Raw genomic sequence first — 19,494 nt, forward strand, 5'->3', positions numbered from 1 at the left:
GGCAAAGTGTCTGTGTTAGTACCCCCCACTCCCACCACAACTGATAGCATTAAGAGGTTAAGATACCCACCCAGAAAACAACTCATTTAAACGTATTTACACATATTAATAAACACTAACAGCAAAGGACACATACTGTTTAGACTGGAATACCCTGTGTTTTCCTTTTTTTTTTTCTAAAGAAAGATATAGGAGGAAGAAATTGAAAAAAAAAAAAAAAAGTAGCAGGCAGCAATTCATGTTCTTCACAGAAGAAGTAGTAACTAAATCAAATTCTTCCTTTGAATTTGATGTAAGGGATGACATTAACAGTGCCCTGACATTCCTAAATGCATGCTTTTGGCAGGACAAGTGGGAGGAGAGAGTTGTGAACATGGCTGTGAAATACTGATTCAGAGCTTCTAGACATAGTGTTTACTTTTTATTGACTCCAGTATGCTACAAATGTGTAGTGCTGAAGTTTAACATAAAGGAAAAAAGCACTGCTAGAACAGATGCTTAGTAAAGAGTCAAAACAGATGAATTTCAGGTTCAGCAGCTCAAGTTGACGCTCAGAACCATGAACATCATCACCAAGATAAATAACAGAGATGAAAAAGATAAAAACCAAATAAAATCAGTAGCTAACAATTTAGGTATGTTGCCTGGCCTCTAACAGGCTTTAACTGATCTACCAGTCACCCACTGCATTAAGGTAAAAGAATATGAGAAACAGGTCTTTGTGGACTGTCCAATACAAGCAACAGTACACAAAGTCAATATTCGTAAGATTTCTCAAATTTAGCTTTAAGAGTTCTTTGGTCAAAAACACTTCAAAGAGTCCATTTGGCTGTCTACAAACATTATCAAACAGTTCACAGGTTTCAGCTGAAGCCTGGCTGAGAAATCTCAGTTACAACACATAGATTACATAGCACTCCTGTGTTGTTAAGTGGCTATGCTGATGCTGTGTGATTAGTGTCTGATGCTCTACCTTGTTTTTTTTTTTTTTTTTTTTTTTTTTTTGGCTCCTAAGAAAGGCTGCCTCTACTCTGAGCTTTTTGTTTCTTTGGAAAAGTACTTTCCTTAATTGCTTTCTTTATGGCAATGCCCAATTTTGCACTGTTAAATATCCAAGTACTACAATTTCATACTTTGATTTTGTATACTGCATTTATATATTAAAAATTAGACTTCATTTCTGTATTTTACACAAGATGGAAGAAAAAGGCCATCTTAGTCCTGCAGAAGCCATAATGCTACTGAACTTGTGGAGACACATGACTTGAATCTCGTGTTTTCTTCACACCAACAAAATGGTGGTGTTCACCCTTATGAGATCTGAGCCTTCCAAGTCCATGTTGTGGACCTCTCAAACACATTTTGGTAACTGTGGAAGGCTAGCTCAGTGTAGCGCTTTTCAAAATTCAATTACCTATAAAACTTCACATTTAATCCTATGAGCTATTTCTGATTCACAGAAAAAATTATAAATGCATTTGAATCGAACCTTAAGATGAGACAACTTGAATGACTCTCTCCACTTCTCCACACCCACTTATCTCTCCTTTATGGTTTAGATGTTAGCTACATGACAGAGTCATGTTTGATTTCTACTGCTAATAGCTTGAAACAAGCCAATTATAAAGAGGACTTCTGCAATCAGCTGTTGTTTTACAGAGTTAATAGACACAATACAATGCTGTAAAAATGAAAATTCCCTTTTATATATATAAACTAATCCATTTTATATTCATAAACTTAGCAGGCACAGTAAACCAATTGGGTTTACATGGCAATGTTTTGGTATCAGAGGAGCTGCAGGGTGGCCTCTGTGAGCAGAGCCCAGCAGCTGCCCCATGTCAGAGAGGAGCCAGCTCCAGCTGCTCCAAAAGGGACCTGCCACTGGCCAGAGCTGGGCTGTCAGCGATGTAGGTTGGGCCTCAGAGAGCAGATTGAAGAACGGGGAAAACAAAAATCTGTGCTACAGCACCTGGGAGAGTGAGAAGTGAGCACCAGCCCTGCAGCCCCCAGCTGAGTGCAGCAGGAGGGCAGGAGGTGCTGCAGGCAGGCAGGCAGCAGTGGTTCCCCTGTGGGCTGTGCAGGGAGAGGCCCCTGGTGGAGCAGGCTGTCCCCCTGCAGCCCATGGGTCCCACATGGAGCAGATCTCCACGCTGCAGCCCCCCCATGGGTGGAGGAGCCCCCGGTGGAGCAGGTGGATGTGGCCTGGAGGAGGCTGCGGCCCATGGAGAGCCCCCGCAGGAGCAGGCCCCGGGCCGGAGCTGCAGCCCGTGGAGAGGAGCCCCCGCAGGAGCAGGGAGTCTGGGGGGAGCTGCCGCCCACCCGTGGGGGACCTGTGCTGAGCAGTTTGCTCCTGGGGGATGGATGGACCCCGTCGGATGGAGCCGTGTGGGAGCAGGTCCTGAAGAGCTGCTGCCTGTGGGCAGCCCCCGCAGGCTCAGTTCAGGAAGGACAGCATCCCGTGGGAGGGACCCCACGGGGAGCAAGGGCAGAGAGGGACCCTGAAGGAGCAGCAAAGAAGAAGAGTCAAGGACTGACTGCAGCCCCCATTCCCCATTCCCCTGCACTGCTCAGAGGGAGGAGGCGATGGAGGGAAAGTGTTTTTTGTTTGCTTTTAGTTCTCACTGTTCTAGTCTGTTGTTAGTTGGCAATAAATTACATTAATCTTCCTGTTCAGAGTTTGTTTTCTCCATGACAGTAATTGGTGAGGGATCTCCTTGTCCTTATCTCAACCCATGTGCTTTTTTTTTTGTTTGTTTGTTTCATATTTTCTGCCCCAATCCTTTTGTGGAGGGGAAATCAGAAAGTGGTATGGTGGTGCTGAGCTACCTGCTGGTGTTAAACCACAACAAACCCAAAGACCAAAATCAGAAAAACCATGCTGGTATTCTACCCTAAATTAACTTTAACAGAGTAGAGGCAAAATTTTCCCTTGCAAAACTCCCCAGTCCAGTGTGATTGACTGGTGCCTTGGCTGACATGGCTAGTCCAGCTCACTGATCCTGTGCCCTTCTCCCTGCCCACCTCCCCTGAATTGCAATGTGATAAGGTTAGGCAACATAATTATCCACAAGTGTGCTTCAGTCCCAGCTCTAGCTTTTTGAGTGCTGGAACTAATGCCTTGTTCTGTATGAATTGCATTTTTGGGGAAAAGTGCAATGAACAGAGAAGATTTCCTGTCTCTGGGTCTCTCGAGGCATCTCTTGCCCCTTGCCCATCCTTCTGTAGGTCCATTGTTGCCTCTGTGTGTAAGGAATCATGCTGCAACCCTGCCTTCAGCTGGGATACTTTCTCACTTTCTGGGAATATTTTCCTGATCTCTTTTTTTTTTTTTTGCACAGGAACACATTTTCATGAACCTTGTTGATATTTCATTGTCTGTAAGACCCCTGCTTTTGTCTCTCTTTTTGTGCCAGATTACCTTGGCACTGAATAAAGAATGAAAAAGTTATAAGGAAAAAGACAGAAGAACAGACTAGTAGACTGTGCAGACACATACACACAAATGCACAGTCCTCCTCTGGAGAGGGTAGCACGCTAAAAGTGACATACTTATCCTCTGCAGTAAGGTAACGAGTGGTATTCAGGACAAATATAATGATCCTAAGCATCTTATCATTATCTCTGGCTTCTCAACATGCAATACTGTTTTGTCTGTTCTGCTGCATTGTGTGTTACTTTACTCTCTACATTATTACCAAACCCATACCTCTCATAAAGCTCTTTTGTTATTGTGCTTCAACACATCTGATACAACACAACTAAAAGTGGAACTGACCGATATCTAACAGATTCCTCCTTATTCACAAGCTCTCTGGACTCCATGTCAAACTTTCCCTCTCCTGCTCAGCTCTGCGTCACCTCTTGATTACAGAGGCTGATTCTGAACCTCAGAGAAGAATGGAGTCATTAAGAAGGCCAACTGGGTTTCAGCAGGCTAGGGTCTTTGACCCAGTCTTGCAGTGACTTAGAAATATTTTTTCTTACCATGTTAAGCTGTCATAGCCTCTTGCAAACCCTGGAAAATAGCCAGACCTATAGCATCCTCCTGGAGATTAGCTAGTTTCCAAAGATTTAATGACTATTCAGGGAATTTTTAAGAGGATAAAATTACACAATTGTATAGTGCATTGCATTCTAGAGAACCCCAAGCCAGATTTCAGTTATTTTTAAAGAAAATAAGCCTTTTTATTTTTATTTTTTTTTTTTTTTGGTGCTATGGAGGCTCTACTTTTTCCAAGCAATTAAAGAAGTAATTATACTCCAATAACCTAAAACAAGCCATGGCATTTGAAAAACAAAATGGTTAAAGGAAAACAACCTTTGGCTGAAATCTCATATGCCAGCAATTTAGCCTAAATCCTGCTCTATAAATCTCTGAGGAGAAGTGCTGACTTAGTGACATACTGGCTGCTGTAAAATGAAGTATAAACAACTATTTACTTGCACTTCATGCAAAATTTATCATCACTACAAAAGCACAAAAGAAAATATGGCACTATCAGCCGGGTGTGGTTTTATCAAGGCAATGGAAATCATCACAATTTGAAGGCTTTTGAGGAGGAAAAGCCTTTCATTTTCTTTGTTTGTGCAGTACAATCTTCTTTTAGAATTTCTTTAACATGAAGAATGGAAAAAGCCAGAAATTCATTTTTTTTCTTTCTTTCTTTTATTTTTTTTTATTTCTTTTATTTTTCATCCTATCTTTTAGTGTGTTCATCTTTGATCTTTGTAGAGGGGTTTCTCATTTCTTCTTAATAGCTTTATCTACCAGGGAGCTGATCTCCATAACACTGTAAGGCTTGAAAAGCCACAGATACTTGGGCTGTAAATGCTTACATTAGCTGACAAAGTAAAAGACCAGGTCAGCTGATAAGGTCCCCAAAAAGTTTAGACTAGCCCAATCTGCATGTTCTATTTATATATCCTGTGGATGAAAGACTCAACTATCTGTTACAAGGTTAATCACTATCTTCATTTGTGTTATGAGAAGTACTATCTCATTGTCATTTCATCTGTACTCAAAACTCCCACTACAGAAAAATTAAGAATCGCGGGTCTGCTTTTACTAATTCCCGTATTTGTTATGTTGTCTAGAGGTTACCATAATGATGTCTAACTGATAACATCACTAGCAACCATAAGAATCCACAAAGATGTAATTTGGTGTATTACACTCAACTGTCAGGAGACAAAAACCACAAGTGCCCTCTATTTTCCACTATCTCTTTCCTCTATCTGGATAGGAGAAATCTTCCAGCCACAAATGAAAAATGGTTTGGTCTCCATTTTGCTCACTGGAGCCACATATCTACGTGGCAGGGCAGAAAATAACCAATTATAAAGAAATCATATGCTATTGTGTTCAATTGCTTTAGCATTAATAGCCATTCCAAAGCACCCAGCCAAATTTATGGAAACCCTCTAAAATGCAGGAAATATTTAAATCATGGGCCTGATTCATTTAAGCATCTGTTTGCTCTCTGTGCAACAGAAACGTTAAAGTTAGTAAGTGTGGAGTGAAGACAACCTTCACTGTCTTCTCTTGCACAGTTATATAATGATGAAATTTTATGATGAAATTGCACTGTACAATGTATGGTGCAATCAAGTAATGAAAGATTCTAGTGAAATGAAAAACACAAAGAGGAAGAGGTAGGTTGCTATGGGAACCGTCCATCTGAATTCCCTGACTTCTGTGTAACTAAAATCTGAAATTTTATGTTCCATTAATGTAGAGTTAGATTTTTACATTGAATAATGAACATAAACTAGTATGCTGGTACTAATGCACTTTAATTGCATGTTTAGGAGAATCAGATAAAACATTATTATACTTACTGTTATCTAACAAGCTCCAGGCAGAAAAAAAAATGTATACCAGTAACAGAGAAAAATGGAACATTTCTTACCTCTTTTGTATAAATTGTAAAATGCTTTTGTGGTTTATGCCTTTTTTGAGATAAGCTACAGGGCTTATACAATAGCTGAACTTCTAGAACCACATGTTAACCTTTTTGTTACTATTTTATTTTCACATAAGTTTCAAAGAAAAAAAAAATTTCCATTGTCTGGTCCTGTACGTCTCTCTTCTTCAAATGAATACACATAAGCATGTTTTTCACTACAATACACCAACCCTCAGCTTGGATTTGTGGCTCAGTTTTGCATGCCAAGTGATTATTCTCTCCTCCTTCAAGTACCTTCTCTAATCACACCTCTTGTGAAACCAAACAATGCCGACACCCTGTGCCAGTAGCATCTGCTTCTCTTTGCTTTCAGATGATCAACCAGCATGTTATGGATGCCTTTATGTATATACTGCAAGCTCCTTGGGCTGCAAGGTTTCTACCTGCTTGCAAATTTCAGCCTGTTCCTTTCCACTCCTGCTCCTGACACGGGCCAAGACATATCCTCCATAATATTTTGTCATGCAGGTACAAACCCAAATTAATCCACAGTGTTCGGAAAGAGCACTGGGACAGTGGGGTGTTTGCTTCTCCTCCCTGTAGGTCTGCTAGGTGACTCAGGCACAAGGGAGCTTCTGTGCACCCTTGCTGCCTTGACTGCCTTTTGGGGAGACAGGGAGGCTGGAGGTGGGGATAGAGTGGAGGTTTGCTCCCTAAAACAGGCCCAGCAGGTTCAACTTGCCAGGGTTTGCATTATGCAGGACACCATTGGCTTTATAGAAGTACAGACAGAAGATGGATATGTCAAATTCAGAGATCTCATAGCAACTAATCTAAACCATGCATATTTCTGGGTTTTCTCAGAAGGAAACAAAACCGAATCGCATGACAATGCTGGCATTAAAGCTTTGTATTGAAATTTCTGTCATTGCACATAACACAGCTCACACCGCTATGCTCACAATTATTTCATGGGATGTGGAAAACATGCCCATCCGTCATCACATTTGTAAACTATTTTTTAAAAATTTAAATCTGAGTAATTCCTGAGACTATAAGCAGGGTCATTTCCTTATCCCTCAAGCTTATCCTCATCTGTCTTTGCAGGTATGAAGACCCCGCATATCCTGTGGGCAGCTGAGGTAGGATTCCTGCACTACCCTCAGTGGAGGAGATCACACTTACTGGCTTTGATGGTAGGGACAGGCACAGGCAGCAGCGGGTGAGGCTGTGCATCCCTGCCACCCATGGGTGGCTCTCCCTGTCCCCAGCCCTGTCCCCAGCACTTTACCAGTGTACCACTGTCACGGTGATGGGATTAGTGACATAAATGCAATGCCAATCTAGTTGTGATTACACCTTCTGATAAAATCATCCCTGCAGATGATTTAAACCCCTACATAAGAGTGAAATGGTAAAAAATAAAATTAGATGTTTTAGATGTTAGTCAAAATTTACCGTACTATCAAATGCACCCTTTCCATCCAAAGACAGGGTTAAAATTAAAATCGTGCGCAGCTCTGCTGTGTTTAATAAATAAATAAATAAATAAATAAAATAATAAAAAAAAGCAGACAACTTCCATGAGATTGACTTTAGTGCTTCATATACTAAATTAGCAGATTATTTACCTGGATCAAAGGTATATTCTCAGGATATTTGTGTTTTAGGATCGAACAGGTCTCACTGCTCCTTGTGCAACCCTGTGACTATAACCTCAGACTGGGGGCCCAAAGACCAGTTGCAGGCCCTGTGTTCAACTAATGGAAATATGGAAGATGTGGGTTAGGACAGAAAACTTCATCCCGCTCCCAGTTCTTGCCAGCAGTCTTTATGCATGCTGCCCTGTCTACATACGTATGCCTTGGGCTACAGCACTATGACCTTAGGGACATGATTTAGTGGGTGACATTGGTAGTAGGATGATGGTTGGCCCAGATGATCACAGAGGGCTCTTCCAAACTTAATGACCCTATGATTCAATGACCATCTGTAGAATGAAGGTCAACGCCACAGCACTGTGGCAAATACCCAGCTTTCCATTCTCTGTCTTGGGATGTGGGTTTACAGAAAATAGACTTCCATGGTCTCACAAGGGTCAGTATTTGTGGGACGACCCTGTGAAGACAGCGCTTCTACATCCTGGCTACTTGCAGAAGCTTTGAGGCAGACACACCACCAGCCTGCAAGCAGCCTGTCTGCCAAGGGATGCAAAGATGGCCTCAAGCCAGAATAGATGCATCTCTGGCTTGCCTCTTGCCCCTGGGCCACAGCATGGTATCAGTCCATTATGTCTTTAACTGACTTTTCAAAACAGTTAAAATATACAAAGTATTAAAAAAGCCAGATTTTCTCTAAACTTTATTGGGCATATTTAAAACAGAAGAAGATATTGTGTGACATAGTATATTTGATTTGTACTAGGTTTTGCTGCCAAACACAGAAAGTGTATGAATGGAAAAATAAACTTTACAGTAGTTCAGCAGAATCCTCATAGCTTCTTTAGGGAATAGGAGGCCACTTAAAAATAAACACTGTAATCATCAACAGGTTGTTATTTCCCTCCTTTTTATGTTTGTCTATCTATAATCCTTCTCCACTGACTCCATCCCTTCCAGATGGAGCGCTGCCCTCAACATTTTCATTTGTGTCTAATTTAGTCAGATATATACACAAATGCAAGGCTGAAGTCAGATCTCATTTACACTAGTGTAAATCTGTGGCTGGAACAGCTGTAAAGACACCAGTTGAGTTATTCTAGATGTACAGTGGTGTTACCAAGTCTGTTAACATCAGGGTTGCTATCGCTTCAAACACACAGTATTTGAAACATGCAGGCCTTAATATAAATGGCTGCAGAAACTTAATTTGAAATTAACTTAATTTGAAATTAACTATTTCAAATGCAGCTGGTGTTTTTCCATGATATAAATGATAACCTTTAATACTAAATGCCATAGTCAAAATACTTGAGAAACATGATAAACAAAGTAACGCATATTTTACAGAATCTTTTTGTTACAAAAAAAACTTATTAAAGAAAGAATGGCAGCTGATAATGAGGTATACTTTGCATACATTTTGAACATTATCTATGTTCTAGAAGATCCTAAAAAGACTCTGAAATTGAATGTTTTAGGACTGCTTCACACATCATTAAAAATGCAGCCATTCTGGGGTGAACATATAGTCAACTTGTGTCAGCTATACTAGGCAATGAAGTTTCCAGGAGTAGAAATGGCAAATATCTCTGACAAACAAAGCTGTAACATAGGATGTAAGTTATGGAATATTTCCTTGACCAGGGGCAAACACCTTTATTCTTAGTCAGGGGACGAGGGAATCTTTGATGACCACAACATTTTGCTTTTCCATTTCATCTGAAACAGAGCACCTCCAACATCACTGAACTGGTGCAGCAGTACTGACGCAGCAGTAAAAATGCCACCCACTGAGGCAAGAACACCACTTCCTTCAGCACCTGGGTTTTCTTTGGAGGTCTCCCATAAAAACCTTGAATGTATCAATGTTCTGAACAGAGGGTTGTGTTTTTTTCTTTTCTTTTTTTTTTTTTTTCTTTTTTTTTTTTTTTTTCTTCCCAGAATTTGAACATCTATTTTACAGCAGATCAAATTGCAGGTTATTAAAAAAAAAAAAAAAAAAGAAAAAAGAAAAACACATAAAAAAACACCACCAACAAAAAAACCCCTACCAATATGACAATGAGCAAATGTTGCTGAATAGCTGTTCCTTTTAAAGGCAAAAGAACATCCCCTTTTATTTTTATAGTACCATAATTGTTTTATCCATTGGTAAAAATGCTCAAATCAATATATATATATTTTAAATGGTGAATTATAATAGAGGTTAGATCTCTGAAACTCTAGCCTTCTGTTCCTTTGGAGAATGGAGGTCTTAAATAGCAACAAAGCAATAACCATCAGCTCCCTGTTCTGCTGATAGAGTCAAGTTTTCACCAAGGAGAAAGAGAAGGAAATTTCTCCACAAGGCTTAGAGTGAGCGAGCACTATTTGAGAGGAAAAATTGGCCCGTAGTTTTAAATGTGAAAACAGATGACTCAATTGATGCAGACTTTCATACTTGATTTAAGACATATTTTTTTTCTTTTATTTTCTTTTTCTTTCCTCGTTAGACCAACAATTTATATGAGTTCTGTTATTTACCAGAAACATTTGTGAAAATTGTATCTATCATTAAACAGCTGCTAAGATCTCCAGACTGTGATATACATTTGTCTGCTTACCATAGTGTCATCTGCAAGTAACAAAGGAGTGGGTCCTGTTTTCCCATGGAAAATCCTACAGAGGTAGCAAGATTCAGACAGCAACTTTTCAAGCTGAACCTTACAGACATCTCACCTAAATACTAACCAAAGAAGGAGTGAGAGCTTACAGTGAGAAGTTGTGTGGAGGAGCTGGATGAAACTACCAGACTGGATGATCATCCCAGGAAGCCAGTCCTTCAGACAACCTCACAAATACCTGCAAAAAAAGGGCTTACATGCTACCTGCTGTAGCTTTGTTGAGTACAGGCTAAGTTGAACTAACATGACAATGGTCAGCTTCAGCACTCTGTTTGGTAGGGAAAAAAACTTGAGAAACAGAGCACTTCTAGTATTGTCACTGCTTGAGAAAGGCAAGCAGACTCCAGTTAGAACAGTTTGACCAGAAATGTGTATGTGAGAGCAAAGTTTATGGACCTACTAGTACCTTAATGGTGGAGAGGGTAAAATATACAAGAAAAACAAATAAGTAACAAAAAAGTCTTCATTCAGAAACTGAGCATCTTTCCGTGAAAATTTCAGCTTCTTTTAGAAACAGCTAAAGCATATTTTAACTGGTAGGGTTTTTCATTGTAAAACTGGATTTCTTTTTTTGGACAAAATTACAGTTTTGTAAAGAAAAATTGGTATATTGGCCTGCCAAAGCCCCGCTGTCTGAAATCTTCAAGCCTTTAATCATATGGTATTCCCACACAGAGAATTATGTGGGCTACAAAAGATGTTTCTCCCTGGGCCCACTAACTTCACAGGAGGACCAACAGAGCAAGGCTTAGGCCTGTTTCCATGCCTCCATGACTTGGTGGAGGTGGAAAGAAGGCCTCTGCAATGAGTGCATGCGCAGTGCTGTCTCTGTAAGGATGTCTGAGGGCTCTGGGAGACCAGCTTTGGTGTCTTCTGCCACTGTGGAGTAAATTACCTTGCATTGCTGCCCAAGAAGAGCAACTTGAGGCTGCTTGGCCTGCACCCAAGTGGCGGAGGTGGAGCAGCTGAGGGGTGGGCATGCATTCCCCTCCTGTGACTCTGCTGGTAACCTCTGTTGGGGAGAGGCAATAAATAACTTGGTGGTATAATGCTGTCACAGCTGTTTCCTCAGACAGCCTCAGTCAGAGTCTTACAAAACCATGTTGCGTGTGAGGAATTGAGCTTTTCTTAAGGAATACTACAGGGTCTCTAATATTTTCTGTACATTTGAATTTGAATATGAAAATTAAATTTTAAAATCAAGCAGAAGCTGATTGTACAAAAGAAATAAGAGACTATGACAAGACAAGATAAGCTTGCCTCAAAATACATGTGGTTTTGCCTCTTACTATAGAAATCTTAAAATCAAAAGTCTGGCAAACAGATCTTAACTGACTTCAGCAGGCCCAGACTTTCTCACAGCACTTACAGTAGCAAATGGGACAAGCAATATCCCAAATAATAAAAATTTCAGTGAAAACCACTGCTACAAGATTCTTTACATGAAGAGGACAGTTGGCACATAAAGAAAAAAAAAATATGAATTAGACATATAGAAACATCTTGTGTTTGGAACTGCACAATTCTGTTCCTAGTCTCTGCAGGCAGTTTCACAGTCTTGAGGTTTGTTTGGAGTTTCTCAACAACGTGAAACTTTCAAATATGCTACAGCATATTACTTAAAGTGTTTCTAAAGTTTGGCAGGAGTTTCTGCCTGGGGTATGCTAGATCACAAGATCCCTCAATAAAATATCAGTGGGGGGAATGGATAAGTACTTCTTTTATTCCTGCTAGTGAATTGGTCATGGAGATAAGTAGGAAGCAGATGTTACTGCAGAATGGTCATCTCTGTTTTGCTCCATCACTGTCAGTTAAGGAAGAGGTGGAAATAAGACCATCTCTCCCATGAAAAAGATTATACAGAAGGAGTAAGAGGGACTCTCAGACTTCTTAATGGGAAGGGAATGAACAATTTATTCTGTAAGAGAAAGAGGTTTGTATAACCCTCAGGGACCCAGCATTTTACCTGAAGTCTAAGGTCAGAAGCTTCTTACCTTTGTTCAGCCTACAGCATAAAATGTCTGTGCAGCTTCAGCTGTGAACCCCTCATGGGTGTTACCATCAGGTAAGTTTCATTCTAGAAAATGAACTCCTTACTGCTGATGCAAGCCAACTCAGAACTGTTGCATATAGGTATCTACAAGGGTCCTCACAATTCAGCAGTTTGGCTAATGAAGCCAATTAGACAGAACACACCCCTATACCTGCCAACATCTGAAAGCTATAAATGAAAACATCTAGGGACAGAGAAATGAGAGCACACCTTTTTAAGAGTCGTTTGGAAAATAAACATTTTTTTAAAGGGACATTGTAGAAAAATGGTCATCGAGGAGTGTTCCATTTTGGCCACATTGCTTTGACATGCACCCAAGAGCTTACAGTGAAGCCATAAAAAGCAATCCACACCCTGCTGTAACTCCCTTGCCGCAAGAAAGGGCCTTGTAACAGGAAATGGCTATGGAACATGTCCAGTAAAGGATTTAGGGACATAGAAAGTTCAATTTGGCAATAGTTAATATTTATGCACCTGACCTCCAGAGAGGCATTCTCACTGCTAGGGTGTGAGGCTTCCTATTAAGGACACAGTATGAACTTGGTGCTGTAGAACAGGATCCAAGCCCAGCAGCATGTGGTTAGTATGTGAGTGGCCCAGATCAAGCAAATACGGTTTCAGAAATCCCATTCCTCATCAGAAGTTACAATGCAGAGACGCCTTCACCCATGAAGACCTATGGGGCATTCAAGCATTCTTTCCAACAATCAGTCTTTCAAAGATCTGCGGAAGAGTCACTTTTCCTTTTAAGAAAAAGCTGCTGATGATTTTCCATATCATAACTAGCCCTTAGAAACCTGATACAAAACTGGAAACAGTTTTTGTTTTTGGTTTCTTCCTTGACGTGAATGTGTTGAAACTATTATCAAATTATTATTATCTCCCATGTTCCTATCAAGGTTAGGATTTACACAACTTCCCATGCTTTGTACAATTCTAGATGGATTAAATCTCTGCACTTCCTGGTTATATTCTCTCTCTCTCTCTTTTTTTTTTTTTTTTTTTTTTTTTATTATTAACAAATATATCATTTGTTGGGTCAGAGAAACAGAACTCAATAGGCAACAGAGCTTTGTGGCTTGTTACAGCATTTTCATCTGAGGGGAGAGTCTGTTGAAATATGATTTCTGCTCCAGAGGTGGTGTTTGCATTTTGCATTAAAAAGACTCTGTTCAAATGCAGAAAGAAAGCTTAAATAAAGGAACAAAACTGTAGTCTCTGTTCCTTTGTTATGGTGGACCAGCAGTATTTTCTGAATCTGTTTTGCGTAAAGCTTGGTTTGTGCATTGCATTAGGTATACCTAGAAAATGCTTGCCAGAGTTAATTTATTCAGAGAGTGCTGAGAGTTCCTAGATATTTGGGGGCTTAAACAGGGAAAAGACTCTCCATTTTGGTCCAGATTGGGTTCATCCTAAGTGAGCACAGTTCAGGCCTCTACAAATCTTCAATATCGAACAACAAGGTTTCTCACAAAGTTCATATGCCTCCAATTAGGCTTTTTGCTAAATGACCTTTGTTGCCATATTTTAAAGGTTTTGCGTAGCTGCTTCTCTGAAACACTTTAGGGTATAGGATGGAAAGAACGGAGCGTAATTACATTTTTTATTCACAAGTTAAACAATATATGTGGGTTGTAGGAGAATTTACCCTTTTAAAGGAAAGCTTCTTTTCACATAGGTTATAACAGAGTACAGAGGAAATGCTAGAGTGCACACTTACAACTGCTGGAGACAAAAGTGTAAAGCTTCTATTTTATTGATAAGTGTTTGAACATGCTAGAAGTATGTAATAACCAAACCTTGGATTATAACTGTGAAAGGATAAATTATGTGTTTTTATGTTTGGTCATGTTATAGCTATGATTCTATTGTAGTAATCTAAATACACTTTAAACAACATACATTCCATTAGGAATTGCTTCTTTGTCAAGATTTTGATCTCTTTTGAATCAATCTATAACAGCTGTGTGTTGTTTAAAATACTCTTATTGACTCTTCTATAATTTGCTTTCTTTGAACAGGCTGTGTGCTCTAACATTTGATCAAAGAAATAAACATATACTTTAACAACCCAAAGTAAAGTGCATGCACATTTTTTATAACTGTGCACTATAAAATGTAATTATAGTTGTCTATATATCAAACAGGACGATGTAAATAATGGGTTTGCGATTTTTTTTAATGCAAGCCTATTCAATATATCACAGATTTTTCCCTTTAACATAGTGCTCTATCATGCAAGAGCATTAATGCAGTTAATTAAAATTTAGAGCACAAATGATGCAACTTCTTTTAATAGTGTGTTTACTCCTTCATTAACCGGTAACCATATGTAAAAACACCCATGGCAAAATTAAAAGAGAAAGGAAAATCTTGACTGAAACCCTGTTTTAAATGCTTTTTTTTTTTTTTTTTTTTGGTCAAGGAACAATGGATGTTTAAGTACTTAAGTACTGCAGATGCTTAACAGTTATGGCCTATGGACTTCAATTCATTGCTGACCACTAGACTTGTGAATATTAAAAATGTAGAATAATAAAACAGATGTGTTTGAGGTTTTATAGCCTTGCAAATTTGGTAACTTACATTAATTTCAATTGTCTTTTATATAAACAAACACATAGTGGCCTCCTTGAATTCAGGGCAAATGGAGTCCAATCAATACGAGCTACATAATACATAAAGGATGAATGCAAATCTTATAGTACACAAATAAATAATTAATTTATTCCTTCTTACAGTAACAAGGAAGAAAAGTCAGCACATTCTGAAGTTTAACAAAGCTTTTGCCAGAACTATGAAAACTGTGGGAAGACATCTCAAGAACTGACAGCGTTACCTGTGTGCAGACCAGGGGAGAAGAGAAGTGAGATATTTTGCATAGTGCAAGACAGATGGGTAAGGTAAGCAGGCCAGCTCCCTATAACAGGTCAGGCAAAGTACACAGAAAGTCAGGGCTAGCCACACTTTTTGTATCCCCATCCTCCCTGGTGTTTCGTGATGAAGCACCTCCTGTTCAGTGCCTTTGTTGCTCGGAGAGGGGGTTCACTGATGTTAACTCTGTGGCACGGAAGGGATGTGCACATTTACTTACAAATGTAAGGAGAGTAAATGCTACTCATTGTATGAGTAGCATGTAGGTCCCAATTCTGCCACTTGTACTGACAGGGAAACTGCTTCAGAAATGAAGCTACGATACTGCAAATTTTTACTGGAGCATTCAACTCTCCCCTTCTAAATAGTTTCACTGCCTGAAACAGAACTTCTGTAAATGTTTGTAGAAATAAAACCTATCATAGTCTTGCTTACTACAAAATGCGATAGAATCCGTAGAAATTGGTGTCTGTATAAATTGTAACCAGACGGTTTTGAAGTCAGTCAGAAGGCTCTCATTGACCACTTCAGGCTTTAAGTCAGGGGTGTAATCAGACCCGAATGGTGGAGTTTACATCACAGAGGTTTTTGATTTTTGATAGAGTAGGACTCTTTTTACTGATACAACTATGAGCAATGGCTAAGGGCCCACATCTGGAAACATTTATACACTGAAGAAAAACCTTTCCCTGTTGTAAGCATATGGAGAACTGTGCATCACTGGCTGATTTTGCAGGAACCTCAGAACACCCAGTCTTCAATGGTGGTTTGAAAAAAAGGAGCTGACAGCTTATGGGAGCCCAACAAAACAAAAAATTTTGGGGGACAGGAGGGCAAGTCCAGCAGTTTACACTAAAGGTAGTTGTGAGTTAACAGAAGACATAACATTTTTGAACTTCTTATTAATATTGCTGTGTAAGAATCCAGGTAAATTACCACATTTTTTATTTACCTTTCAAAGCAGGGATGTCTCAAAAATGAAAAATGGGTTTGCTCACAAAAGCCTTTGTCTCTGGAACACTGCTATAAGTAGCTCACTATCTAGGTTGAAAATGGTAATACAGGGTAGTGTGTCCTATTTTTCCATGCTTGCAGAGAAGATACAATACGGGAATTCAGCCTTGGTAATTACTAATACACCACACAGACACAATTACACGCTGTGTACCACATAAAGGAATCACTTGTGGTCTGCCTCCATTACAAAGAGCAGTAGGGGGCCGGCATGCAAGAAGACAAAATGCTTTACAAGGAGGAAGGAGACCAGAAGAGTTGATGTACCCAAATACAAGGACCTTGATTCTTTTTGGAGTGATTTAAGTCCCCTTCCATCAATTATCGTCCTTTGTCTCCAGAGTCTTATCACAAGCAGCATTACAGGAACTGAACAAAACAATACTCAGGCCCAAATAACCCTGTGAACTGTGCTGACATTTCCACACCCTGTTGCTGTGTTTGACCAGGTTACTCAGATTTAAAAAAAAAAAAAACTCCACACAGAACAACAACAAACACTCCTGTTTTAAATAACATGCTCAGTCCTTCCTGGTGTCTTTTCTGCTGTCATACCATGGTGGTGAGGTGATATAAAAACCTTTTTAGCACAAATTCAGATTGACTTTCTCTAATATGACAGCTTTTCAAATTAAGATTTTCAGCTTTGTAGAGTTCTTAATAGGATTATTTTTAAGTTAATTAGATCCTTCCCCTTGCCATTTGCATGTCCTCTAACCCCTTGCACAAATCTGAGCTTTGGGTAAATGAAGAATTACAAATAAAAAACTTAAATGTATTTCAAGAAGTGCTCTGCTGATATACTTTGATTTCTGCATTAAATTGGTCAGCTCTCTACTCATCCACTTTTACTGCTCAGAACCAGAGTAATAAACTTTTCTTTATGAAGTTTTGAGGGTAAAAACGTGAGTATGAGATCAATGAAAAGCATCTATTTTTTCATTCATTCAAACTAGATATGTGACATTTCATGGTATTTCTTGACAGGACATTGCAGCCATTGCTCATCTGAAAACAAATTAAATAACATGTGGAAAGTAAAAAAAAAAAAAAAAAAAAAAAAAAAAAAAAAAAAAAGGACCTTAGGAAAGTCAGCTATTTTTGACAGTAACTCAGCTTCTGTGAAACAAAGCCTTGTCTTTCAGAAAGTATTTATGATCTATGAGAAAAAAATATATATCCTTGGGCTAAAATGTTTATTGGCACCTAGGAGTCTGAAGAGAGCAAGTCAGGCCTGTGGTTTTTTGAGGGCACTTTATCATCGCCTGCATTCTCAAAGGGATCTGTGAATGAATAGAGCTGGATTACTCAGCCTTCTATTCCACGCCTATTCCTCTCCATTTTCCTTGGCAAGACTGAGAGCCAAGTTATTTTTAGTTAGGCAATTTTCTATTTTTAGACAAATATCAGTTAAGAGACATTTGTTAGGAAAAATCCGAAAAAAGAAAAACACAAAAGGGGGAGGGGATGAAGCTTCCCATCTCATATTGTGAAGCAAGCCCTTCAACCTGTAACTCCAGGCGTTTCAGCTGCTTCCAATCTTGGAAAAATAAAGAAAATTCAGAGTTCAGGGATTTAAAAATAAACCTACCCTCTGGCAAACAGACCAAAATACAACAAGCTGTTACTATGTGAAACAGTGACTACAAAAACAAAGAACATTCTCCAATGACTAGATTGGGATAAAACTTTGGAGCTATTAAGCTATAAGAATGTTATACAGACATGTAAGATTTTTCCAGTTTCTCGGCCAGATATATCATGTTTTGGAGAAAGAAACAGTCATCTGTGAAATAGACCTAGCTTTAAGACATACAGATTTAAGTTCCCAGTTTGACAAAGAAAGGAAACATGAACAGAGTTTGAAAGATGTATACTCTGTACGTATTTTTACCCTTGTTATCACATTATTTTTACAACAATCCAGCCAAAACCTTTCCAAAGATATTAAAATATTTTAAAAATGATTACTAAGAACAAAAGAGTGAAAGAAAAATAACACGAGGATATGACCAAAAACAAGGACTGATCCTCAATAATTAAAACCAAGGTGGCCCCTCAAAATATAATCAAAAGTAGCTTTTGCTATAACATGTGCTTCAGAGCAACTGAATTTGCATCTATTCCACTTTTCTCTGTCCCTATTCTCTACAACCAGTTATGGAAAAATGAGCTATCAGGTGAGCTACTTCACTTTATTTGACATCCATTAGGATTAAAAAATAGGTTTCATGCCAAATAAGTCCTTGTTGCAAATGAATCAGTGGAAAACTAGCCTTCATTATTATTATTATTATTATTATTATTATTATTATTATTATTATTATTATTATTATTATTATTATTATTATTATTATTATTATTATTATTATTATTCAGAGAGAGAGAGAATGTAAAACAAAAAAGCCAAAGCAACTAATTATGCAACTTTCCCTTAGCTTCATTTTTTGAGGTATACTCAAAAAAAAAAAAAAAAAAAAAAGTCTACATTTGTCCTGTTATCTTTCTTACAGGTTGTAAAGCATCAAAACTCTATCAGTTATTAGAGTTATTAACAAGATGCTGCATTTATCAAGGAAAGCTTAAATAATAGCTTGTGGATGGAAAGATAAAGAGTCAAAATCTCATGTGGATAGCTGGAATGGAACAAACTGTTACCTACTGGGTGTAGTAGAGAGACTAATTTGGACAGTCCCAGTGACTGGAATAGCTATCCCATTCAGGGACTACTTTGGACAGAATAGAGTTGCCTTTCACAATTTTTCAGTTTTGATTTTTTTCTTGTGGTCTTGTAGTAGCTAATATTTACAAAAAGTCCAAATTGCTGGAATCATGAGATAAGGTAAGAATATCATCTTTTGTTTAAAAATATTCACTTCTAAATTATTTGCTTGAAAAAACTAATGAAATTAAGATTTAATTGTTTTTTTTTTTTTTTTTTTTTTTTTTTTTTTTTCATTATTTGAAAATGGGATATTTTCCCCTTCATGACCTTTTTGTACTTACCATGGTTAGGAAAAATATAGGAAAAAACTCATATGAAAATATTAGGTTACAAACATGTTTTCCAAATGCTCAAAACTCAGAAAGCAGAGAAAGACCAAAGTAGTATTGCAAAAATGCTGAAGATCTTGAAGCCCATCCCATGATTTTGTCATACGTGAGGTTAGCAATAATGGTTTGGCTCATACTTACTAAAAATGAAACAAGAAGCAAGCACTTAAAAAGTCTAAATCATCATTTAAATGAAATTCTTTGGCCAGTTGACCCTGTCCAATCATCTTCTGGCCTGTGGAAACTGGTAATAGTAGCTGTTTTTT

At 38.5% G+C, this 19,494-nt stretch overlaps 1 protein-coding gene across 14 annotated transcripts in view; it reads right to left on the reverse strand.

Annotated features, from left to right (window-relative positions):
* The window catches only part of MEF2C (myocyte enhancer factor 2C), a 139,468-nt gene that overhangs the window by 37,641 nt on the left and 82,333 nt on the right, over positions 1-19,494 (reverse strand). The window lies entirely within an intron of this gene.

The sequence above is a fragment of the Aythya marila genome, assembly GCF_965140915.1.
Source record: "Aythya marila genome assembly, chromosome: Z".
In the NCBI taxonomy this organism is placed as follows: domain Eukaryota; kingdom Metazoa; phylum Chordata; class Aves; order Anseriformes; family Anatidae; genus Aythya; species Aythya marila.